The sequence below is a fragment of the Somniosus microcephalus genome, chromosome 6 (genome assembly GCF_052327205.1).
Source record: "Somniosus microcephalus isolate GS21.2 chromosome 6, FLI_Smic_1.0, whole genome shotgun sequence".
In the NCBI taxonomy this organism is placed as follows: Eukaryota; Metazoa; Chordata; class Chondrichthyes; order Squaliformes; family Somniosidae; genus Somniosus; species Somniosus microcephalus.
This window is the reverse complement of record NC_140992.1, coordinates 3,234,170-3,260,797: the sequence shown is the minus strand read 5'-3', so window position 1 is coordinate 3,260,797 and position 26,628 is coordinate 3,234,170. Positions and strand designations below refer to the sequence as shown.

The 26,628-nt window shown below is 55.7% G+C and overlaps 1 protein-coding gene across 1 annotated transcript in view; it reads right to left on the bottom strand.

The window, feature by feature from the left end:
• tp63 (tumor protein p63) overlaps positions 1–15,889 on the bottom strand; it is a 374,605-nt gene extending 358,716 nt beyond the window's left edge. The window contains exon 1 of the mRNA XM_085989633.1: positions 15,821–15,889. The gene's annotated coding sequence lies outside the window, so the exon portion shown is untranslated. The remainder of the gene's footprint in view (positions 1–15,820) is intronic.
• Positions 15,890–26,628: the final 10,739 nt, after the last annotated feature.

The following is a 26,628-nucleotide window of genomic DNA, read 5'->3' as shown; positions in this document are numbered from 1 at the left end:
CCTGATAACATGCATCCTAGGGTACTGAAGGAGGTGGCCCTAGAGATAGCGGATGCACTAAGGATGATTTTTCAGAATTCATTAGACTCGGGAACAGTGCCGATGGATTGGAGGGTAGCTAACGTTACCCCACTATTCAAAAAGGGGGGTAGGGAAAAAGCAGGTAATTACAGACCTGTAAGCCTTACATCAGTTGTGGGCAAAATGCTGGAGTCCATCATTAAGGATGAAATAGCGGAGCACTTAGCAAATGGGGACAGGATAGGACAGAGTCAACATGGATTTACAAAGGGTAAATCGTGCTTGACTAATCTATTGGAATTTTTTGAGGGAGTAACTGGTAGAATAGATGGGGGAGAGCCAGTAGATGTGGTGTACCTGGACTTCCAAAAGGCCTTCGATAAGGTCCCACATAAAAGATTAGCATGGAAAATTGAGGCTCATGGGATAAAGGGGAAAGTTTTGGCGTGGATAGGGAACTGGCTGTCAGATAGAAAACAGAGAGTTGGAATAAACGGCTCATTTTCTGAATGGCAGGCAGTAACAAGTGGGGTACCACAGGGATCTGTCCTGGGCCCCCAGCTGTTCACAATTTACATTAATGACCTGGATCAGGGAGTCGGATGCAGCATTTCCAAATTTGCAGACGACACTAAACTAGGAGGGGGGGTGGGCTCAGAGGAAGAGACCAGGAAGCTCCAGAGCGATTTGGACAGACTGGGCGATTGGGCGGATAAATGGCAGATGCACTATAATGTGGACAAGTGCGAAGTTATCCACCTTGGGTGCAGGAACGGGAGGGCAAATTATTATTTAAATGGCAATAGATTGGGAGAGGGGGAAGTACAGAGAGACCTGGGTGTTCTTGTACACCAGTCACTGAAGGCGAGCATGCAGGTGCAACAGGCGGTCAAGAAGGCAAACGGTATGCTGGCCTTCATAGCAAAAGGGTTAGAATACAGGAACAGGGATACCTTGCTGCAGCTGTACAGGGCACTGGTGAGACCACACCTCGAGTACTGTGTACAGTTTTGGTCGCCTCATCTGAGGAAGGATGTTCTTGCCATGGAGGGGGTGCAGCGGCGATTCACCAGGCTGATACCAGGAATGGCGGGAATGACCTATGAGGAGAGACTATGTAGTTTAGGGATGTACACACTGGAGTTTAGAAGATTGAGAGGGGACCTCATAGAAGTGTATAAAATTCTGACAGGTCTAGACAGACTGGATGCAGAAGGAATGTTTCCCTTGGCGGGTGAGAACAGAACTAGAGGACATAATTTAAGGATAAGGGCTAAACCATTTAGGACAGAGATGAGGGGGAATTTCTTCACTCAGAGAGTGGTGAACCTGTGGAACTCATTGCCACAGAGGGCAGTGTACGCCAGCTCATTAAATATATTTAAGAGGGAATTAGATATATTTCTACGGGCAAAAGGGGTTAAGGGTTACGGAGAGAAGGCGGGGACGGGATACTGAATTAAAGGATCAGCCATGATCTCATCGAATGGCGGAGCAGGCACGAAGGGCCGAATGGCCTACTCCTGCTCCTATCTTCTATGTATCTATGTATCTATGTATAAGAATGTTCCAAAAAGGTATAACTGTGGATTGAAAAGGTCCATCAGTACGCTCAACGCTTCGGAGTAGCTTCGGAACTTCTACGGTACTTCTTCGAGTTCTCCATCGGTACGCTTCGGGACAGACTCCATCGGAACCAAGCAGCATTTCGGTTCGGACCGTGTTCAGTGCTCGGGCAGGCAAGGCCCGGCCACGAGGAGAAGACGACGAGGGTGGCCCGGGTACTTTTGTCGGGAGATCATCGACGACCCAGGCCGAAGAAGAAGACACCCTGTACTCCAGCTCTTCCTCCAAATCAGAAGGACATTATGACTGTATAAAGAAAGCAATTTGGGATCAGCGTCCCGCCCCGAGGAAGACCATCGGGAGATCGACGACCCAGGCCGGAGAAGAGGACACTCAGGGCCCGGCACTCCAGTGTCTCAACATCACATCGGTAATGGATTCACCCATGTGCATCCAGTTCTTAAAGTCACGTCGGTAACGGATTCATCTGTGGCGAGCGCTCACCAAGGCTGTACCGACTGCCTCATCGCAGGAGAACCAAGAGGAAAACAAGCTGCGCCAGAACTTTCCAAACCCACGTGACGACGGAAAGCTGTGCCAAAAGGCTGCAAAACCCCTGTTTCGCGATTCTTAAAGTGGTGAGCATGATCCCGAGTTCCTCAAATCGAAACTTAGTTAGGTCTAGGGGAGGGGGTTAAGGGTAGTTGTAATGTGTTACCCCTTTTACGATGTGCCGTGTGTTCCCCATTTCCATAGAGTTAAGTTTATAGATGTGTGCATGCTTGTAGTTTCTTTAATCTGTGCATATATGTATTTTATAATGTTGCAAACTGTTCAATAAAGGCATCCATTTCGTGCTATTCGACCTGGTCTATTGAGTTTTTCTCTGCACTACAGTTCCCTGCACCAAAGTCCAAGGTCGAGAACCGTAGGGGCGAGTGGGTCGAACCACTCAAGGGTAATTATTGCAAGAAGCCTGGCAGGAGACCAGAGCAAGCAAGAGAAACCCCCTACACTTCTACTATATGCTTCATGCGCAATTCCAAATTACATAGCAACAGGAGGAAGCCATTCAGCCCCTCGAGCCCGTCCCGCCATTCAATGAGATCGTGGCTGATGTGCGACCTAACTCCACCGAGCAGAGCAGAACATGTGCGATCGGCCAAATGGCCTCCTTCTGTGTTCAACGGAAACCTTCAGTCAGTTCCTCAATCATCAAACTACAGAAGCTGCCAAAAAGCACCATCATCATCATCAGATAATAAAATAAATTCACTCCCCATGCGGAGAAACGATTTCCTCTGGTGGAGCAAGGGGCACAATCCTAAAGTTAGAGCTAGAGGGGCAGGACGGCTTCCTCCTGTTCCTGTCTTACCCTGTCGTCCAGCACTCAGAGAAACAGTGATCATCTCTCGGTTCTCAGCCTGTGCGCCAAGCTGAACCACTGACACAGAGAGAGATGGAAGTTGAAAAGGGAAACTCCTCAGATCACATGGTTTGATATCTTGCACATCTGATTTAATTTACTCATAATTTTTCAGTCAGAAATTATACCTAAAATGGATTAAAAAAAAATCAATGTCCTGAAACAGCAACGACAGGTTTTGTTCACTCAGCTCGGATATTGTCGTGATATACACGAGGTAACGGAGTCTTCGGGTAGAGTTCATGCACCCATGTTAAACTTAAACCTTGCTGTGTACAAATTGGCTGCCGTATTTCCCGACATTACAACAGTGATTACACTTCAACAGTGCTTCGGGACATCCCAAGGTTGTGAACGGCGCTACATAAATGCAAGTCCTTTCTTAAATCCAAAAATGACTGACTAATCTTTCTACATGTGGTAATTAACTATTACCACAATGGAATGGGCCTGATCAGCAGTGAATCGAGAGAGTCTGGTATATTCCTGTATACTGATTCCTACTGGAGGAGAACAGGACAGATTACATTTCACTGATACACCGACTGCAGAAACCTGCAGAGTATTTGACAATTTAATGTTCATTATTTATTAATCATTACCGTACAAGTCAGGAGTGTGATGGAATACTCTCCACTTGCCTGGATGAGTGCAGCTCCAACAACACTCAAGGAGCTCGACACCATTCAGGACAAAGCAGCCCGCTCGATTGGCACCCCATCCACCACCTTAAACATTCACTCCCTCCACCACCGGCGTACTGTGGCTGCAGTGTGTACCATCTACAAGATGCACTGCAGTAACTCGCCAAGGCTTCTTCAGCAGCACCTCCCAAACCCGCGACCTCCACCACCCAGAAGGGCAGCAGGCGCATGGCAACACCACCACCTCCAAGTTCCCCTCCAACTCCCACACCATCCTGACTTGGAAATATATCGCCGTTCCTTCATCGTCGCTGGGTCAAAATCCTGGAACTCCCTCCCTAACAGCACTGTGGGAGTACCTTCACCACACGGACTGCAGCGGTTCAAGAAGGCGGCTCACCACCACCTTCTCAAGGGCAACTAGGGATGGGCAATAAATGCTGGCCTTGCCAGCGACGCCCACATCCCAGGAACGAATTTTTTAAAAAACGATGCTTCATAAGTGTTTTTATAATCTTCTACTAAAATATCTCCCGCCAAATTCTTAAACCAGATGGAAAGCACTAATCTTTTGGCAGGAAATTCTCATCTCTAGCCTTCAACCTCATTTCACTGCAGCTTTCCTTGTCTCTTAAAACATTACTAATACTGTGGTCAGTACTCCAGTGCACGTTCCCGTCTTGTTCCTTCACAGCCACAAGTACAACATTCCACAGTCGCTGCCTCTTCCCTGTATCCTCGCAGTGAAATCGCAGAGCCCCGTTTTCTGCTCCTGATCATGATGCAGTGACTTCTGCTGAACGGTGTGTGTGTGTGTGTGTGAACGTCAGGCAAGAACAGAACTAGGCCGGGCAGTGCCGCCCGCCACGAGTAAACAGTCTGCTGCCATTCACAGTCAGACTTCACTGAGGTGACGCACCAGACAATGCCTTCCATCCATGGAACTGTACCCGAGCCTGGGTCAACACCTTCAGGAGCGGAGAGGAGCGGAGCAGAGAGAGGAGAGGGAGGAGCAGAGAGAGGAGTGGAGAGGAGCAGAGAGAGGAGAGGGAGGAGAGGAGAGGAGCAGAGAGAGGAGAGGAGAGAGGAGAGGAGAGGAGAGGAGAGGAGAGGAGCAGAGAGAGGAGAGGAGAGGAAGGAGAGGAGAGGAGCAGAGAGAGGAGAGGAGCAGAGAGAGGAGAGGAGAGGAGAGGAGCAGAGAGAGGAGAGGAGAGGAACAGAGAGGAGCAGAGAGAGGAGCGGAGAGGAACAGAGAGGAGCAGAGAGAGGAGCGGAGAGGAGAGGAGCGGAGCGAAGAAAGTTAGACCAAAAAAAAAAAAAAATCACAATTTTAATCAGAATCGGCTGCAATTCCTAGAGTTTTCAGAAACTGACCGAGTGTCATCACAAGCGAACAATCCTGAAAATTATTCAGTTATAAATAAAATCACCAAACATAATTCTTCCTTTAATCTTTTTGTTCTTTGCTCTCCACCTGTCTGCTCGGGTGGATGTAAAGATCCTATGGCACTATGTAGAGGGAATTCTCCCTGGCGTCAGGTCAACGTACCCCCTCAAACAATACCCTCAAAAACATTCAGGTCCTCGACCTGAAACGTTGACTCGGTTTCTCTCTCCACAGATGCTGCCTGACCTGCCGAGTCTTTCCAGCATTCTCTGATTATATTCCACCAAAAGCATTATCTGGTCATTCACTCGTTTCCCACTAGTGGGTCTTTGCTGTACACACATTGGCTGCTGTATTTTCCTACAAAGCAATTAGTGCACTTGAAAAGTAATCCGTTGGTTGTGACGGACTTTGGGATGTCCTGGCGACATGATCAGGTGCTTCTATAAATACAAGCTCTTTCGATCTAGATGGTCCACAGACATGCCTCACACACACTCCTTCATAAGCCGGGATGCAAGAGTGACACGTGCCTGTGAATGTCATGGTTAAATATCTGAAGTAGAGAAAGATACATGGCTCGGGGGAACTGGCAGAGCAGTTGGATTCGTTTTGGACTGTTGTAGTAGAGTCAGCAGACACAATGGGCCGAATGGCCAACTTGTGTGCTATAAACTCCTATATGTTAAACTTCCTTTTTTCCCCCTGTAGTGAACACCTGGCTTCTGCCGAATAACTCCCCACCAGTATTCACCTGAATCTGGTACATCAGCATATGGGAAATGGTGGACACTAACCCGCTTACCGTTCTGTGGCTGTGGGCCAATGCACGGCCCTTGGAATAAGCCAGCCCAAGGTTGTGTGACAACACTTAACACTGCAGTGCGCTGTTGTGTAGTCACATTGTCCGCATGCCCGATACGAGACTCCCAAAACAAGCGCTCTACTCGGAGCTCCGACACGGCAAGAGAGCCCCAGGTGGGCAGAGGAAACGCTTCAAGGACACCCTCAAAGCCTCCTTGAGAAAGTGTAACATTCCCACCGACACCTGGGAATCCCTGGCCCAAGACCGCACAAAGCGGAGGAGAAGCATCCGGGAAGGCACTGAACACCTAGAGTCTCTTCACCGGGAGCAAGCGGAAGCCAAGCGCAGGTAGCGCAAGTCAACCCAAGCACCCCACCCACCCGCCCCTTCAACCACCGTCTGCCCCACCTGTGACAGAGACTGTAGGTCCCGCATTGGACTCAGTCACCTGAGAACTCATTGTTAGTGTGGAAGCAAGTCATCCTCGGTTCCGAGGGACTGCCCAAGAAGGAGGACCACTGGCTTACTCCTCTACCTGCCAAACCCTGGGAGACTTGTAAGCCCATGGAGGGAACATTAGAGATAAAAAAAAAAAATTACAAATGCTGGGAAATCAACCGGAGAACAAAGAGAATAAAAAAGAAAATAATGTAAGTCAGTGATCCTAAATATTGAACTTGCTGCTCCTGAATTCAGCCTCCAGCTACGTCGGGTGGTTTTATTCGGTTGTGTTGTGGTTTGGAATTACCCAACAAAAACAACAGAATTAAATGCTTTAGATTATTTTAAAGCGCTCACAAATCGCATGAGGAAGATGTGAATCATTTATAGAAAGATTAAATTTCTATTTGGATATACAGTACTAAACTGCAAAATTTCCATAATTCGGAGATATATTCTACATCCTCAGTGTTGAAATCAAGACTCATCGCACAATTTCCAACTCCAGCTCATTCTTTTCCAAAACCTCAAAACGGTGAAACTCTTCATCTCCCTCAGCCTCCTACAATGTACAGACTTTTAAAACCCACGATTGGCCTCACCTCATCGCAACTTTCCGATTGACCTTGTCCTCTCTCCCACTCTCCCCAATCTGGGCGGTGCCCTGCACTGGGGGGGCCTTGGCCCCTCACAGGCCTCTCTCCTTGTCATCATGTACAGTGGCCGCAGGACCCAGCTGACAAATCCAGGAGCTAAATCGAGTTTCTTTTCTCATTTAGCTCGTGGTTTGGAATTACCCATTACATCAAATCCCCTGATGGGAGTCACAGAACGGCACTCGCAGAGATCAAGGAGCAGGTGGGGAATAAAGTCCAGGCAGGCGGAAGAGCAACACTTGGGGCCACGGACGTACTTTCAGAGGGAGCAGCAACAATGACGGGCAAGGGATTTATTCCCCGTTTGTAACCACACCGTTGGTCCCTCCCCACCTCGGTTCTCAATGTTAAAGCAGCCTGGGTTCTGATGTTCATCATTTACCGCTCTGGCTCCTATTTTGGTGGCCGGGGAAATAAAAAACAAACGAACATTCCTGAGGTCCAAGACAAGATTTTTTTACAATATATAATGTGGCTTTCACTCTAAGCAGGCAGGGGGACAGACATATAACAAAACACAGAACAACTTCTTCAATTCTCATTGGGAAAGAACAGCCTCCTCTCAGCAGCAGACTGCTCCAAATTTAAGATTTCAATTCTTATGTTAAACGCCAAAACCAGAATGAACTACGATCTTCACACACACATTTCCAACAAATCGACCAGACGGCGCTGCTAACTTGTAAAGTTAATAACAGCAACACGGACACAGGCAACTATTGAACTTACTCTGGAATGCCAGCGCGCACAGTCCCACCATACAAAAGGTGCCTTTCGTTTATTGTAGAATATCTGGCTGCCAGAACGCTGAGACACACCAAATGTATTCATTTGAACACATTCCGTTATATTATTCAGTATTCCAGGTGACTCCATAACCTGTGCCTATTCACTACAACTCTGTCCCACCACAGGCAGCTTTTGAATAAAGCTTCTGCCTTTCTCGTGGAGTATTTGGGGATTCGTTTTCAAAAGTGTGGGTCGATCGGCCTGGCAAAATGACCTCTGGACCCTTTAATCTGCCCTCACATCTCAAGTCGGGCTTAGAATCACAGAAAGTTACAGCACAGAAGGAGGCCATTCGGCCCATCGTGTCCGTGCCGGCCGACAAAGAGCTCTCCAGCCTAATCCCACTGTCCAGCTCTCCGTCCGTAGCCCTGTAGGTTACGGCACTTCAAGTGAATATCCAAGTACTTTTTAAATGTGATGAGGGTTTCTGCCTCTACCACCCTTTCAGGCAGTGAGTTCCAGACCCCCACCACCCTCTGGGTGAAAAAAGTTCTCCTCAACTCCCCTCTAAACCTTCCACCAATTACTTTAAATCTGTGCCCCCCGGTTTTTGACCCCTCTGCTAAGGGAAATAGGTCCTTTCTATCCACTTTATCTATGCCCCTCATAATTTTATACACCTCAATAAGGTCTCCCCTCAACCTCCTCTGTTCCAAGGAAAACAGACCCAGCCTATCCAGTCTTTCCTCATAGCTAAGATTCTCTAATCCCGGCAACATCCTTGTAAATCTCCTCTGTACCCTCTCTAGTGCAATCACATCTTTCCTGTAATGTGGTGACCAGAACTGCACGCAGTACTCTAGCTGAGGCCTAACTAGTGTTTTATACAGTTGAAGCATAACCCCCCTGCTCTTGTATTCTATGCCACGGCCAGTAAAGGCAAGCATTACAATAAATAAATAAATAAATAAATGCAAGTATCCCATATGCCTTCTTAACCACCTGATCTACCTGGTGTCCCGCCTCGCTCCCAAGAGTAAATTTATTTCTGTTTTGAATGGACTTGACAGAATTACAAAAGAGAAAATCTATCCTAATGATAAACCATGTATTTGAGAGAGCAGTGTTCATCTGATACTAGTTGTGGAAGAAACTGATCCCAGCCACGGCTGTGTATTCCGCACTCATTACTCACGGCGAGGTGATTTCCAGAGTAACTTAATATACGCAATGTATTCAGTTACAGGTTTAGTTAAAACTTAAAAAAACTAAACACCATTTACTGTGCAGCCTGTATGTTAAATGAACGCTCGATACCACGGTAAAGGAGCTTAGACTAAATCATTGGAGTTTCACCAGGACCCCTGCTCAGAGGAGTCCTGCATTCATTTCCTCCTTTCATTTGTTCTGTCCAGTTGTGAGGAATTTTTTTTAATGCAATCATCGCTTGCTGTTCTCAGGGAGCCAATGGCAAGGCAGCGGTTGCGAACCCCGAAATCATGGAAGGTTTTGACAGAGTAGATCGGGAGAAACTGCCCCACTGGCAGGAGGGTCGGTAACCACAGGACACAGAGTTAAAATAAATGGCAAAAGAACCAGCGGGGGAGAGGAGGAGAATTTATTTCACGCAGCGAGTTGTTGTGATCCAGAATGCGCTGCCTGAAAGGGCGGTGGGAGCAGATTCAATAGTAACTTTCAAAAGGGAATTGGAGAAATACTTGAAGGGAAAAATTCGCAGGGCTATGGGGAAAGAGCAGGGGGGAGTGGGACTAATTGGAGAGCTCGTTCAAAGAGCCGGCTCAGGCACAATGGGCCGAATGGCCTCCTTCTGTGCGGCATCATTCCACGAATCGAATTCAGTTTCTGCCGATTCCAGACCCTCACATTACGGATGCTCAGTAATCCTTCCTCAATACGCCCCCCCCCCCCCCACTTCCACCTGAGCCCCACACCCCCAGTAATACCCTCAACCCTTTTGGTTCAAGAAAAGAATTTTAAAAATCAACAGAAATGGACAGGGAAAAGAAAAGCGAAACGAAAAAGGATGTTAATTCTTCATTTGAATTCTGGCGTTTGATTTTAACACAGGTTCTGCTGGTTCACGTCTCCGAGCCCCACGGCAGAGTTTCCCTCGCACTCGCTTTTCTTACAGTCACACGTTAGTTCGATTCTTTTTAGTTTTAATCGCCCCCTCCCCCCAATTTTCAAATAGCTATTCCAAAAATGAATCAGCTTTGGCCAGTCCAACACCACAGTAAGTTGCTGCCCTGCGACTTGCTGTATCCGGGAGTGGCAGCACGTGGGCACTTCTCAGTCAGGGGACATGCCGTCGGGGGCAAGGTGCGGGATTCGCACCATCGAGGGCCCTTCTACAAATCAAACAGTTACCAACAATTGGAAAAGACAAGCCTGCCCTTTTTGTTTCGCGCTGTCAATTTAATTTGGCTTACCCAAAATGGATGGAGCGTAAATCAGAGGGCGTCTCGGCGGCTCAATCCCACTCGGAGGACGAGTGTCACTCGCTCGATGTTGTGCCCACCGGACCACAGCAAAGGCTGAAGCACAAGTTAGCCGCCGGTGAGCGCAAGTTAGCCACCGGTGAGCGCAAGTTAGCCACCGGTGAGCGCAAGTTAGCCGCCGGTGAGCGCAAGTTAGCCGCCGGTGAGCAAGCCCAGGTCTCTACCCTCAAAGTGGCAAAATAATGTGCAGCACTGGAGTCCATAGGGAAAAATTAAAATGGAGGAGAAACCCTGTGACAACATGACTACAAAATGTAGTTTTCTAAAACTTTCATGCACAAAGCATCAAGTACACACAACCCTGGATTATCCCCAAGAAACAGGTTTGCAGAATTTAAAAAATCATATTTTTAATAAGGAGGACAAGAGATGAAAATAAAACAGAAGATGGTGCGATTGCACTGCTGGTCCATCCGCTCCGAGGGGAAAGGCAGGCCAACATGTCGGGTCTGTCCTGAAAGACCTTCCGAACAAGACACAAACCCGTCCCTTCCTCATTGTGCTCAGCTTTTTCTGTTTTTATTTCAGATTTAAAACGTTCACATCTTGCTTTTCTCTAAACTCGAGAAAAGCCCCAGAGGGGAAAAAAAACCAAAATCGGCCGAACCAATCAGCTGCATCATTGGGAGGCTGCACGCACAGAGCCGAGCTTGTGGAATAAACCCGCTAATTCGACACAAAAAATATCACCAACTCTGTGAGTCGCTGCACCATTTCAGCAAAGGTCCATTATCGAAATGTCAGGTACAATACCCAGCTGATGTTCGCAGGGGCCAGCGTCAGAAACACCTAAAGACAATTTCTTTCAATGAACCTACTTCCTCGCTAAACTTCAGTAAAATATTTCACTGTTGAAGCAGCACCGAGCAAACGCTGCGCACTGCAAACTCGGAGTTACTCTGAAAAGAGGTCAATCTGTTACTCTGAAAAGAGGTCAATCTGTTAAAGAGGCTAAAACCTTTGTAAAGTGATAGCGTCACAAAATAAACTCACCGTTGAAAGTGGGATTCTGGGAGGCACTGTGGGGGTTGAAATGAAGGGGGCTCAATATTCATCTCGCCAATCCTTTCTTCAAACTTTTGTTGTTAAAATAAACATAAAATATGACAGCTGGTTGGATGCAACAGGATAAAATGCAACAGGAGATGGATGGGCCTTGGGACTTTTTTTTAAAGCTGTGTTGATGGGCTGGACCCTTTCTCACCCTGGCCAATCGGGCCCGGCTTCTGACTAGGTCATCATAAGTGACAGGCTGTGGTCATTGGTCATCCCAATCCCTCTTCACCGACAAGGACCCTCAGCGCTGACAACCTTTGTTCACTCGAGCACAACCCCAGCATTGAACTGCTGAACCACTCACTCATTGGCTGCCACTTTCATGACATAAAGGTTTAATTGTGGCTTGCACAGTGTTTTTGCACATTATTACTGTGTCTGCTCGAGATGACTGTTCTTCCTGCCCGCTCTGTCCATTGACAATCACTAGCTGGTGCAGCCTCCCATCGAGGCTTCAGCAGATGTGGTGCGAGGACAGCCTGGGGGAATTTTACTGTAAGCCCTGATATTACTAAACCCGTCGCAGTGTGGTTTACAGCAGGGCTGTGTGTAGGGTGCTGCAGAAACACAACTAAAAGCTGCTTGCATTGCACATTCGTGCCCTTGTAAACAAAAACCCTTCCTCGGACTCAAACAGTAGAACGCAAACCGAGGCCAGTGAATGGATACAGGGTGATTCAGTTGCTAAATTAAAGGTGATTCCTGGGGAGAAATAGCAGCGCCCATGTCTGCAATTCAATCTGTCTGTTTAGGTCCTGCATCCTTGGCAGAAAGGGAACCCTGCTCGGGCCAGCCCATAATGCATTTCAGCAGCTGACAATGCCAACAGGATGCCATGCTCCTGACCAAGCCCAAGACTCTCACAATTCACAGCAAATTCTGGATGATCCTGTCATCGGGAAAAATCCCCAAGTACATTCCAGAGCAGTAGAGTTATTTAAAACCATCACCACCCATACAGATACTCACAACATCTGCAAACGATCAGCCCTCAGAGAGAGAGAGAGAGAGAGAGAGAGAGAGAGACAGACAGACAGACAGAGAGACAGAGAGAGAGAGAGAGAGAGAGAGAGAGACAGACAGACAGACAGCGCGTGGGAGAGGGAGAGAGAGACACAGACAGACAGAGAGAGAGACACAGACAGAGAGACAGAGCGCGCGTGGGAGGGAGAGAGACAGACAGACAGACAAAGCGCGTGGGAGAGACAGACAGACACAAACAGAGAGAGAGAGAGACACACAGACAGAGAGAGAGAGAGAGAGACACACACACAGACAGAGAGAGAGAGACAGAGAGAGAGAGAGAGAGAGAGAGAGACACAGTGAGAGAGAGACAGTGAGACAAAGACAGAGACAGAGACAGAAGAGGTGCTGGAGTCCGGCAGCAACCCCAGCTCAAACAGCACTCCCCCCCCGCCCCTCCCGGGTCATGCTCCTCCCCGACCCACTGGGTCACACTCCCCTTGATCCATGCTCAACGTGTAACAAGTGCTAGTTACAGGTGTAAAACCTTCGCAGAAATTCCTTCAGGAAAAGTAAATCGTGTGGAACAGAACATCTTGGTTTACAGAAAAAGGCTTGTTAAGTTTAATCAAATATTGTAAACACGCTCCACGCAACATACCTCATTTAATAAGTAAATTTGGACCCCAGTGGATAATCTACAGCTTCCCCATTTATTTTATTAATTTTTAACTGCCCTCGTATGCCTCAGCTATCAGCGCAAAGTGTGAAGTTTTCTGTTGTCCAAATGCTCCTCTGAAGTGAGAGTCGGAGGTATGAGCGGACACCTAAATTTGCCCGGTACATGTATCTGTTAAACTTCCTTTTCTCCGGGTAAGTGTCTTAATTTCACTATTCTTTTATTGCCTGCCCTCTTCAGCTGTCTGGGCCCAAGACCTCGAGGCTGGTGGTTGATGAGGCTAGTCCCCATTGCCACCGCTGGTGACCCCTGTTCTTGTTGCCAGATGTGACGCTCCTCGGTGAGGCTCTGCAGCCTGTGCCCAACACCGTCCTCCTTGATACACCTCTGAACTGGCAGAGTGGAACTCAGAGCCACATCTGTCCCTGTTCTTTGGTGCTGAGAATTGCACACCAACACATCACCACAGCCAAGAGTTCCTTTAAATACATATACTCCATCAGCAGGTTACTGAATAACCCCACCATCAACATCCTGGGGGGTCACCACGGACCAGAAACTTAACTGGACCAGCCACATAAATACTGTGGCAACAAGAGCAGGTCAGAGGCTGGGTATTCTGCGGCGAGTGTCTCACCTCCTGACTCCCCAAAGCCTTTCCACCATCTACAAAGCACAAGTCAGGAGTGTGATGGAATACTCTCCACTTGCCTGGATGAGTGCAGCTCCAACAACACTCAAGAAGCTCGACACCATCCAGGACAAAGCAGCCCGCTTGATTGGCACCCCATCCACCACCTTAAACATTCACTCCCTCCACCACTGGCGCACCGTGGCTGCAGTGTGTACCATCTACAAGATGCACTGCAGCAACTCGCCAAGGCTTCTTCGGCAGCACCTCCCAAACCCGCGACCTCTTCCACCTAGAAGGACCAGGGCAGCAGGCGCATAGGAACACCACCTCCTCCAAGTTCCACACCATCCTGACTAAGTATATCGCCAATCCTTCATCGTCACTGGGTCAATATCCTGGAACTCCCTCCCTAACAGCACTGTGGGAGCACCTTCACCACACGGGACTGCAGCGGTTCAAGAAGGCGGCTCACCACCACCTTCTCAAGGGCGATTAGGGATGGGCAATAAATGCTGGCCTTGCCAGCGACGCACACATGCCGAGAATTAATTTTAAAAAGTTACTGAATAACGGGTGAGCACTGTGCAGGTCAGACAACGAGGGGCTCACTTTCCCATCCAGCTCGAGGAGAATGCTGTTGACTTCAGGGACCAATTATAGTTGGGCCACGACTGTTTCTTTTCAATTTTCTCCCCTCTTCTCCACGAGGCGGCTAGTCATGTGCAAGCCTAAATAGTGAGTGTTGGCAGGTTCAGCAAGCACGGGGTGCAGGCCAGTGAAGTCCAATCCTTACCCAGCATTCGCTCTTCAATCTCCAGCACGGGGCACAGGCCAGCGATCAGAAGTGGCATCCCGGGACCAATTTGGTGAATCAATCCAGTTGTAACGCTCCAAAAACAACATCCTGGCAGAGCCCAGGGATCAAACCTGGGACCTTCCCGGGCCGCACGGCTCGTCTACTGACTGTCGGAAGACGAGGGATATGTAGAAATATGTTAATGAGACTTCTGCCCTGACCGGTACATCCGAACCGGAAGAGGTGGGGAGGGAAACACACTTGGACTAATCCCCTTGGAGGCACCAAGTCACACAATGTCCTCGGACAGGCAAAAGATTCACAACCCCGAGTGAAGAAATTCAAATGGCCGACCCCTTATCCGGAGATGGTGCCCCTTAGCTCTGAACTCTCCAGACTGGGGAAACATCCTCTCAGCATTTACCCGGTCAATCCCCCTCAGAATCTTATATGTTTCAAAGAGATCACCTCTCATTCTTCTAAACTCCAGCGAGTATCGGCCCAGTCTACTCAATCTCTCCTCATTAGGACAGCCCTGTCGTCCCAGGGATCAATCTAGTGAACCTTTGTTGCACCGCCCCTGAGGCGCTGTGTGTCCTTCCTCAGATAAGGAGACCCAAACTGTGCCCAGTACTCCAGGTGTGGTCTCACCAAGGCCCTGTACAATTGGAGCAAGACTTCCTCACTCTTATACTCCAACCCCCTGCACTAAAGGCCAACATGCCATTTCCATCTCATCTTTCGATGAGGCACTTTACAGCCTTCTAGACTCAACAGCGAGTTGAACAATTTCAGACAGTAACCTCGGTCTCGATTTTATTTCCAGACAGCAGGTGCTGGTAATGATTCTGCCCTCCACCCTATCACAGACCGTCCCTTTTGTTCTTTCCTCCCCTCCCCCCTCTCCCTGCCCCAACACTTGCGTAAAACCTGTTCCATTTCCAACTTGTTCCAATTCTGACAAAGTCATCGCCCTGAAACATTGACTCGGTCTCTCTCTCCACAGATGCTGCCCGACCTGATGAATATTTCCAGCATTCCCTCTTATTTTTACAATATTGACGACAGTTGATAAGAGCTTTGCTTTGATCAAATCCGGGTACAACATGAGGGATTTTCTAACAAAGGCACAACACAGCCCACATTTCCCAGCAACAACTTAAAGTCGCAATCTTAATTACAGCATATCGACAGAAAATGAAAATACTGGGCACTGGGGGGGGGGGGGGGGGGGGTGAGGGCAGGGGAGTGGTGGGGGTTTTGGGTTTTTGAGGGGAGAGTGGGAGTATGTGGGGTTGGGATTGGGATTAGGTTAGGGGGGTTTGGGGGAGGGGGGTTTGTGGGGGGAGGGTTGGGTTTGTGGGTGGAGGGGGGTTTGTGGGGGGAGGGTTGGGTTTGTGGGTGGAGGGGATTGTGGAATTGGGGGGGGGGGGGGTTTGTGCTGCTCTCTCACACCCTGGGACTGAGGATGTGAAACATGTTCAGCCAATGGTCCTACCTGCCCTGAAAGCGGAGGCTCTGACTCGACTCCTCACAGATTCTCCACTCACCCAAATATTGGCTCAGAAATCTGACCTTTCATTCTTCTGACACCAGAAGGTCAACTTTCAACATCCTTTCTTCTGATTGGTTGGAAACACAGCCAATCAGAAGAGCAAGTTGGACAATGAGGCCCCATCCCTGCCAATGGGTGGGTGGAGGCGGGAGGATTATATTCATATTACCATATATTTATCATATTACATTACTATTATTTCCAGTGGTAATTGAGGCTTTATTGTACTATTCATCATATCCTGCAACTTGGACTGTTATTGCTATACTTTTTGCTTATTTGCTTATTGTTATTATTTATACTTGCTTTTATTTTTTTGCTTTTATATTATATGTTTGTATTGTGGGAGTGAGTGGGGAGTAAGCATTGCATTGTACTAGTTACATATGGCAATAAAATGATCTTGAATCTTGAATCTTGAGAATAAATATTCAACTCTTCAATATTATGCAGCATCTTTAGAGATTAAGAAAAGCTGACACTGAAAATGTCAAATCTTTCAGCATTTGGAAATTGTGTCTGTCAGGGCTCAGTGGGAGCAGTCTCGCCTCCGAGTCTGAACATTGGGGGTTCAATCCCCACTCCAGAGACTGGAAACTCCAGGCTCACTCCCGGGGCAGTACTGAGGGAGCGCCGCACTGTCGGAGGGGCAGTACTGAGGGAGCGCCGCGCTGGCGGAGCGGCGGCACTGAGGGAGCGCCGCGCTGTCGGAGGGGCGGCACTGAGGGAGCGCCGCGCTGTCGGAGGGGCGGCACTGAGGGAGCGCCGCGCTGTCGGAGGGGCGGCACTGAGGGAGCGCCGCGCTGTCGGAGGGGCGGCACTGAGGGAGCGCCGCGCTGTCGGAGGGGCGGCACTGAGGGAGCGCCGCGCTGTCGGAGGGGCGGCACTGAGGGAGCGCCGCGCTGTCGGAGGGGCGGCACTGAGGGAGCGCCGCGCTGTCGGAGGGGCGGCACTGAGGGAGCGCCGCGCTGTCGGAGGGGCGGCACTGAGGGAGCGCCGCGCTGTCGGAGGGGCGGCACTGAGGGAGCGCCGCGCTGTCGGAGGGGCGGCACTGAGGGAGCGCCGCGCTGTCGGAGGGGCGGCACTGAGGGAGCGCCGCGCTGTCGGAGGGGCGGCACTGAGGGAGCGCCGCGCTGTCGGAGGGGCGGCACTGAGGGAGCGCCGCGCTGTCGGAGGGGCGGCACTGAGGGAGCGCCGCGCTGTCGGAGGGGCGGCACTGAGGGAGCGCCGCGCTGTCGGAGGGGCGGCACTGAGGGAGCGCCGCGCTGTCGGAGGGGCGGCACTGAGGGAGCGCCGCGCTGTCGGAGGGGCGGCACTGAGGGAGCGCCGCGCTGTCGGAGGGGCGGCACTGAGGGAGCGCCGCGCTGTCGGAGGGGCGGCACTGAGGGAGCGCCGCGCTGTCGGAGGGGCGGCACTGAGGGAGCGCCGCGCTGTCGGAGGGGCGGCACTGAGGGAGCGCCGCGCTGTCGGAGGGGCGGCACTGAGGGAGCGCCGCGCTGTCGGAGGGGCGGCACTGAGGGAGCGCCGCGCTGTCGGAGGGGCGGCACTGAGGGAGCGCCGCGCTGTCGGAGGGGCGGCACTGAGGGAGCGCCGCGCTGTCGGAGGGGCGGCACTGAGGGAGCGCCGCGCTGTCGGAGGGGCGGCACTGAGGGAGCGCCGCGCTGTCGGAGGGGCGGCACTGAGGGAGCGCCGCGCTGTCGGAGGGGCGGCACTGAGGGAGCGCCGCGCTGTCGGAGGGGCGGCACTGAGGGAGCGCCGCGCTGTCGGAGGGGCGGCACTGAGGGAGCGCCGCGCTGTCGGAGGGGCGGCACTGAGGGAGCGCCGCGCTGTCGGAGGGGCGGCACTGAGGGAGCGCCGCGCTGTCGGAGGGGCGGCACTGAGGGAGCGCCGCGCTGTCGGAGGGGCGGCACTGAGGGAGCGCCGCGCTGTCGGAGGGGCGGCACTGAGGGAGCGCCGCGCTGTCGGAGGGGCGGCACTGAGGGAGCGCCGCGCTGTCGGAGGGGCGGCACTGAGGGAGCGCCGCGCTGTCGGAGGGGCGGCACTGAGGGAGCGCCGCGCTGTCGGAGGGGCGGCACTGAGGGAGCGCCGCGCTGTCGGAGGGGCGGCACTGAGGGAGCGCCGCGCTGTCGGAGGGGCGGCACTGAGGGAGCGCCGCGCTGTCGGAGGGGCGGCACTGAGGGAGCGCCGCGCTGTCGGAGGGGCGGCACTGAGGGAGCGCCGCGCTGTCGGAGGGGCGGCACTGAGGGAGCGCCGCGCTGTCGGAGGGGCGGCACTGAGGGAGCGCCGCGCTGTCGGAGGGGCGGCACTGAGGGAGCGCCGCGCTGTCGGAGGGGCGGCACTGAGGGAGCGCCGCGCTGTCGGAGGGGCGGCACTGAGGGAGCGCCGCGCTGTCGGAGGGGCGGCACTGAGGGAGCGCCGCGCTGTCGGAGGGGCGGCACTGAGGGAGCGCCGCGCTGTCGGAGGGGCGGCACTGAGGGAGCGCCGCGCTGTCGGAGGGGCGGCACTGAGGGAGCGCCGCGCTGTCGGAGGGGCGGCACTGAGGGAGCGCCGCGCTGTCGGAGGGGCGGCACTGAGGGAGCGCCGCGCTGTCGGAGGGGCGGCACTGAGGGAGCGCCGCGCTGTCGGAGCGGCGGCACTGAGGGAGCGCCGCGCTGTCGGAGCAGCAGCACTGAGGGAGCGCCGCACTGTCAGAGGGACGGTACTGAGGGAGCGCGCCGCTGTCGGAGGGGCGGTACTGAGGGACCGCCGCGCTGTCGGAGGGGCGGGTACTGAGGGAGCGCCACGCTGTCGGAGGGGCGGTACTGAGGGAGCGCCGTCCTGTCGGAGCGGCAGTACTGAGGGAGCGCCGCCCTGTCGGAGGGGCGGCACTGAGGGAGCGCCGCGCTGTCGGAGGGGCGGCACTGAGGGAGCGCCGCGCTGTCGGAGGGGCAGCACTGAGGGAGCGCCGCGCTGTCGGAGGGGCAGCACTGAGGGAGCGCCGCGCTGTCGGAGGGGCAGCACTGAGGGAGCGCCGCGCTGTCGGAGGGGCAGCACTGAGGGAGCGCCGCGCTGTCGGAGGGGCAGCACTGAGGGAGCGCCGCGCTGTCGGAGGGGCAGCACTGAGGGAGCGCCGCGCTGTCAGAGGGGCGGCACTGAGGGAGCGCACCGCTGTCGGAGGGGCGGTACTGAGGGACCGCCACGCTGTCGGAGGGGCGGCACTGAGGGAGCGCCGCGCTGTCGGAGGGGCGGCACTGAGGGAGCGCCGCGCTGTCGGAGGGGCGGCACTGAGGGAGCGCCGCGCTGTCGGAGCGGCGGCACTGAGGGAGCGCCGCGCTGTCGGAGCGGCAGCACTGAGGGAGCGCCGCACTGTCAGAGGGACGATACTGAGGGAGCGCGCCGCTGTCGGAGGGGCGGTACTGAGGGACCGCCGCGCTGTCGGAGCAGCAGCACTGAGGGAGCGCCGCACTGTCAGAGGGACGGTACTGAGGGAGCGCGCCGCTGTCGGAGGGGCGGTACTGAGGGACCGCCGCGCTGTCGGAGGGGCGGTACTGAGGGAGCGCCACGCTGTCGGAGGGGCGGTACTGAGGGAGCGCCGCCCTGTCGGAGCGGCAGTACTGAGGGAGCGCCGCCCTGTCGGAGCTGCAGTACTGAGGGAGCGCCGCACTGTCGGAGGGGCAGTACTGAGGGAGCGCCGCGCTGTCGGAGGGGCGGAACTGAGGGAGCGCCGCCCTGTCGGAGCTGCAGCACTGAGGGAGCGCCGCGCTGTCGGAGGGGCGGCACTGAGGGAGCGCCGCGCTGTCGGAGGGGCGGCACTGAGGGAGCGCCGCGCTGTCGGAGGGGCGGCACTGAGGGAGCGCCGCGCTGTCGGAGGGGCGGCACTGAGGGAGCGCCGCGCTGTCGGAGGGGCGGCACTGAGGGAGCGCCGCGCTGTCGGAGGGGCGGCACTGAGGGAGCGCCGCGCTGTCGGAGGGGCGGCACTGAGGGAGCGCCGCGCTGTCGGAGGGGCGGCACTGAGGGAGCGCCGCGCTGTCGGAGCGGCGGCACTGAGGGAGCGCCGCGCTGTCGGAGCGGCAGCACTGAGGGAGCGCCGCACTGTCAGAGGGACGGTACTGAGGGAGCGCGCCGCTGTCGGAGGGGCGGTACTGAGGGACCGCCGCGCTGTCGGAGGGGCGGTACTGAGGGAGCGCCACGCTGTCGGAGGGGAGGTACTGAGGGAGCGCCGCCCTGTCGGAGCGGCAGTACTGAGGGAGCGCCGCCCTGTCGGAGCGGCAGTACTGAGGGAGCGCCGCACTGTCGGAAGGGCAGTACTGAGGGAGCGCCGCGCTGTCGGAGGGGCGGTACTGAGGGAGCGCCGCCCTGTCGGAGCGGCGGTACTGCGGGAGCGCCGCCCTGTCGGAGCGGCAGTACTGAGGGAGCGCCGCACTATCGGAGGGGCAGTACTGAGGGAGCGCCGCGCTGTCGGAGGGGCGGAACTGAGGGAGCGCCGCCCTGTCGGAGCGGCAGCACTGAGAGAGCGCCGCGCTGTCGGAGGGGCAGCACTGAGGGAGCGCCGCGCTGTCGGAGGGGCGGCACTGAGGGAGCGCCGCGCTGTCGGAGGGGCAGCACTGAGGGAGCGCCGCGCTGTCGGAGGGGCTGCACTGAGGGAGCGCCGCGCTGTCGGAGGGGCAGCACTGAGGGAGCGCCGCGCTGTCGGAGGGGCAGCACTGAGGGAGCGCCGCGCTGTCGGAGGGGCAGCACTGAGGGAGCGCCGCGCTGTCGGAGGGGCAGCACTGAGGGAGCGCCGCGCTGTCGGAGGGGCAGCACTGAGGGAGCGCCGCGCTGTCGGAGGGGCAGCACTGAGGGAGCGCCGCGCTGTCGGAGGGGCAGCACTGAGGGAGCGCCGCGCTGTCGGAGGGGCAGCACTGAGGGAGCGCCGCGCTGTCGGAGGGGCAGCACTGAGGGAGCGCCGCGCTGTCGGAGGGGCAGCACTGAGGGAGCGCCGCGCTGTCGGAGGGGCAGCACTGAGGGAGCGCCGCGCTGTCGGAGGGGCAGCACTGAGGGAGCGCCGCGCTGTCGGAGGGGCAGCACTGAGGGAGCGCCGCGCTGTCGGAGGGGCAGCACTGAGGGAGCGCCGCGCTGTCGGAGAGGCAGCACTGAGGGAGCGCCGCGCTGTCGGAGGGGCAGCACTGAGGGAGCGCCGCGCTGTCGGAGGGGCAGCACTGAGGGAGCGCCGCGCTGTCGGAGGGGCGGCACTGAGGGAGCGCCGCGCTGTCGGAGGGGCGGCACTGAGGGAGCGCCGCGCTGTCGGAGGGGCGGCACTGAGGGAGCGCCGCGCTGTCGGAGGGGCGGCACTGAGGGAGCGCCGCGCTGTCGGAGGGGCGGCACTGAGGGAGCGCCGCGCTGTCGGAGGGGCGGCACTGAGGGAGCGCCGCGCTGTCGGAGGGGCGGCACTGAGGGAGCGCCGCGCTGTCGGAGGGGCGGCACTGAGGGAGCGCCGCGCTGTCGGAGGGGCGGCACTGAGGGAGCGCCGCGCTGTCGGAGGGGCGGCACTGAGGGAGCGCCGCGCTGTCGGAGGGGCGGCACTGAGGGAGCGCCGCGCTGTCGGAGGGGCGGCACTGAGGGAGCGCCGCGCTGTCGGAGGGGCGGCACTGAGGGAGCGCCGCGCTGTCGGAGGGGCGGCACTGAGGGAGCGCCGCGCTGTCGGAGCGGCGGCACTGAGGGAGCGCCGCGCTGTCGGAGCGGCGGCACTGAGGGAGCGCCGCACTGTCAGAGGGACGGTACTGAGGGAGCGCGCCGCTGTCGGAGGGGCGGTACTGAGGGACCGCCGCGCTGTCGGAGGGGCGGTACTGAGGGAGCGCCACGCTGTCGGAGGGGCGGTACTGAGGGAGCGCCGCCCTGTCGGAGCGGCAGTACTGAGGGAGCGCCGCCCTGTCGGAGCGGCAGTACTGAGGGACCGCCGCACTGTCGGAGGGGCAGTACTGAGGGAGCGCCGCGCTGTCGGAGGGGCGGAACTGAGGGAGCGCCGCCCTGTCGGAGCGGCAGCACTGAGAGAGCGCCGCGCTGTCGGAGGGGCAGCACTGAGGGAGCGCCGCGCTGTCGGAGGGGCGGCACTGAGGGAGCGCCGCGCTGTCGGAGGGGCGGCACTGAGGGAGCGCCGCGCTGTCGGAGGGGCGGCACTGAGGGAGCGCCGCGCTGTCGGAGGGGCGGCACTGAGGGAGCGCCGCGCTGTCGGAGGGGCGGTACTGAGGGAGCGCCACGCTGTCGGAGGGGAGGTACTGAGGGAGCGCCGCCCTGTCGGAGCGGCAGTACTGAGGGAGCGCCGCCCTGTCGGAGCGGCAGTACTGAGGGAGCGCCGCACTGTCGGAAGGGCAGTACTGAGGGAGCGCCGCGCTGTCGGAGGGGCGGTACTGAGGGAGCGCCGCCCTGTCGGAGCGGCGGTACTGAGGGAGCGCCGCCCTGTCGGAGCGGCAGTACTGAGGGAGCGCCGCACTGTCGGAGGGGCAGTACTGAGGGAGCGCCGCGCTGTCGGAGGGGCGGAACTGAGGGAGCGCCGCCCTGTCGGAGCGGCAGCACTGAGAGAGCGCCGCGCTGTCGGAGGGGCAGCACTGAGGGAGCGCCGCGCTGTCGGAGGGGCGGCACTGAGGGAGCGCCGCGCTGTCGGAGGGGCAGCACTGAGGGAGCGCCGCGCTGTCGGAGGGGCTGCACTGAGGGAGCGCCGCGCTGTCGGAGGGGCAGCACTGAGGGAGCGCCGCGCTGTCGGAGGGGCGGCACTGAGGGAGCGCCGCGCTGTCGGAGCGGCGGCACTGAGGGAGCGCCGCGCTGTCGGAGCGGCGGCACTGAGGGAGCGCCGCACTGTCAGAGGGACGGTACTGAGGGAGCGCGCCGCTGTCGGAGGGGCGGTACTGAGGGACCGCCGCGCTGTCGGAGGGGCGGTACTGAGGGAGCGCCACGCTGTCGGAGGGGCGGTACTGAGGGAGCGCCGCCCTGTCGGAGCGGCAGTACTGAGGGAGCGCCGCCCTGTCGGAGCGGCAGTACTGAGGGACCGCCGCACTGTCGGAGGGGCAGTACTGAGGGAGCGCCGCGCTGTCGGAGGGGCGGAACTGAGGGAGCGCCGCCCTGTCGGAGCGGCAGCACTGAGAGAGCGCCGCGCTGTCGGAGGGGCAGCACTGAGGGAGCGCCGCGCTGTCGGAGGGGCGGCACTGAGGGAGCGCCGCGCTGTCGGAGGGGCGGCACTGAGGGAGCGCCGCGCTGTCGGAGGGGCGGCACTGAGGGAGCGCCGCGCTGTCGGAGGGGCGGCACTGAGGGAGCGCCGCGCTGTCGGAGTGGCGGCACTGAGGGAGCGCCGCGCTGTCGGAGGGGCGGCACTGAGGGAGCGCCGCGCTGTCGGAGGGGCGGCACTGAGGGAGCGCCGCGCTGTCGGAGGGGCGGCACTGAGGGAGCGCCGCGCTGTCGGAGGGGCGGCACTGAGGGAGCGCCGCGCTGTCGGAGGGGCGGCACTGAGGGAGCGCCGCGATGTCGGAGGGGCGGCACTGAGGGAGAGCCGCGCTGTCGGAGGGGCGGCACTGAGGGAGCGCCGCGCTGTCGGAGGGGCGGCACTGAGGGAGCGCCGCGCTGTCGGAGCGGCGGCACTGAGGGAGCGCCGCGCTGTCGGAGCGGCAGCACTGAGGGAGCGCCGCACTGTCAGAGGGACGGTACTGAGGGAGCGCGCCGCTGTCGGAGGGGCGGTACTGAGGGACCGCCGCGCTGTCCGAGGGGCGGTACTGAGGGAGCGCCACGCTGTCGGAGGGGCGGTACTGAGGGAGCGCCGCCCTGTCGGAGCGGCAGTACTGAGGGAGCGCCGCCCTGTCGGAGCGGCAGTACTGAGGGAGCGCCGCACTGTCGGAGGGGCAGTACTGAGGGAGCGCCGCGCTGTCGGAGGGGCGGGTAGCGCCGCCCTGTCGGAGCGGCAGTACTGAGGGAGCGCCGCGCTGTCGGAGGGGCGGCACGGAGGGAGCGCAGCGCTGTCGGAGGGGCGGTACTGAGGGAGCGCAGCGCTGTCGGAGGGGCAGTACTGAGGGAGCGCCGCGCTGTCGGACGGGCGGTACTGAGGGAGCGCCGCGCTGTCGGAGGGGCAGCACTGAGGGAGCGCCGCGCTGTCGGAGGGGCAGAACTGAGGGAGCTCAGATAAGGAGACCAAAACTGTGCGTAGTACTGCAGGCGTGGTCTCACCAAGGCCCTGTACAATTGTCGCAAGACTTCCTTCCTCTTGTACTCCAAACCCCTTTTAATAAAAGCCATTTGCCTTCTTAATTGCTTGCCGCGCCTACATGCTAACACAACTGTAAAGAGTTGGTGAATGTTTAACTAGACTGTATCAATTAAATGTCATATTAAATTGAAATATTTCCTTAAACTTGCATCAGCATCACCTGACGAGTTATCAGCTTGAACGTCCTTCTGGTTATAGCTGGTAATTTTTTGGTGGAATATTTAGTTAAGTTTTCCCATCACTGCAGAAGGCGGGGAGTCTTGCCAGAGGACAGATCCATTGGCACCAGCAGCCCTCCTGTATCTCACCCAAATAGCCATTCTTTATCGGCAATCCTCAGCAATGAGCCTTGGCGGGATATTCAACGATGTGGAGCATCACAGTAATTTTATTTATTCGTTTACGAGATGTGGGCGTCATTGGCAAGGCCGACATTTATTGCCCATTCCTAATTGCCCTCGAGAAGGTGGTGGTGAGCCACTGCAGTCCATGTGGTGAGTATATGTTTTTGTAGAGGTTTTGTTACAACAGAGTGTCTTGCTGGGCCATTCCAGAGCACAGTTAGGAGTCAGTCACATTGCTGTGGGACTGGGGTCACATACCGGCCAGACCGGGTAAGGACGGCAGATTTCCTTCCCTAAAGGACATCAGTGAACCTGATGGGTTTTTACAAAAATCCGGTAGTTTCATCATCACCCTTATTGATACTAGCTTCTTATTCCCAATTTATTTAATTACCTGAATTATATTCAACGATGTGGAGCATCACAGTAAATGCACGATTCTGTCCTCATCCGATACCCACACGCACACTTTGCATTGTGGGTTGGAGATGAGGACAAGAATCCCGACCGGTTTCCCCCGGCTTCGCTCAGCGGTGTGGAGATCAAGGACGGCTCCTTCACCACCAGCCCAGCTGCGATCAGCTCAGGACAAACCTGGGACCTTCCTGGGCTACAGAGACAGGTTTGCATTTCTATCGCGCCTTCCGTATCCTCAGAACATTCCAAAGGGCTTTGCAGCCAATTAATTACTTTTCGATGTCGTCACTGGTCCTGGAGTCGGGCTTCAACCCACAACCGTCGGACCCCGGGGGCCACACTGGGTGTCTCAGTCCCACATCGCCCGATAAATTTACACTGAGCAGGAAAAGCAAAGACTGCCATTATTGGGGAAGTCTGCTTGAAGAAGCTACTGAAGCCAACAATGTGAGGAAGCAGAATTAACATCAGCGGAAACACAAACCCACCCTCTGCTGTCACACGGCCACTGTCAGTTGGGATGTGGGACCATGGGCGGTCATCCAATGTGTATGGTGATGACCAAGACCCTCTATTGTCCATAGGACCATAGAAGATAGGAGCAGGAGTAGGCCATTCGGCCCCTCGAGCCTGTTCCGCCATTTAATGAGATCATGGCTGATCATAATATACTAAGCGCATCTTTAGCAGATTTTTTTTTTAATTGAGAAACCAAGGTGAAGGGTCAAGGCCCTTAGAGCAAGACACCAGGAGAGGGAGAGGAGATAAATTGGGCAGGGCAGCCTTGAGGAAGAGTTCATAGAGTGCATTAGGGACGGGTTCCTTGAGCAGTATGTTACTGAACCAACCAGGGGGCAGGCAATCTTAGATCTGGTCCTGTGTAATGAGACAGGATTAATAAAAAATGTCCTAGTAAAGGATCCCCTTGAAATGGTTGAATTCCAAATTCAGTTGGAGGGTGAGAGAGTTGGATCTCAAACCAGCGTACTAAGCTTAAATAAAGGAGACTATGAAGGTATGAGAGCAGAGTTGACTAAAGTGGATTGGGAAAATAGATTAAAGTGTAAGATGGTACATGAGCAGTGGTGTACAGGAAACTTTCTGGTATCCGGCACGGACGGGACCGACGCGTTGCCGGTTCATCAACAATTCCGGATAACCGAACGCTATAGTTAAAAGATACGGAGCTTGTGAGCTCCGTGTCTAGCAACAAACCCTGTTGCTTAGCAACAGCTTCAAAACAATCAGCACAGCTTGCAAGCGTCTCTGTAGCTTAGCAACAGCTTCAGTTAGACGCTTGCACAGCCAGAAATGAGTAAAAAAAAGTAACTAAAAGTAAAAAAAGTTACCCGAACCGACTCCTGAATTTTGCCGGTTAACCGACATTTCCGGTTATTTAATGGCCGGTTAATCGAAAGTTTCCTGTACATTCAAGGAGATATTTCACAACCTTCAAGAAAAATATATTCCAGTGAGGAAAAAGGGGCGTAAAAGAAAAGACAGCCATCCGTGGCTAAGTAATAAAGGATAGTATCCGACTGAAAACAAGGGCATATAAAGTAGCCAAATCTAGTGGGAGGATAGAAGATTGGGAAGCATTTAAAAGCCAGCAAAGAATAACTAAAAGATTAATTAAGGGAAGATAGATTATGAAAGTAAACTAGCAAAAAATATAAAAACAGATAGCAAGAGTTTCTACAGTTATATAAAAAGAAAAAGGGTGGCTAAAGTGAATGTTGGTCCCTTAGAGGACGAGACCGGGAAATTAGTGGTGGGGAACATGG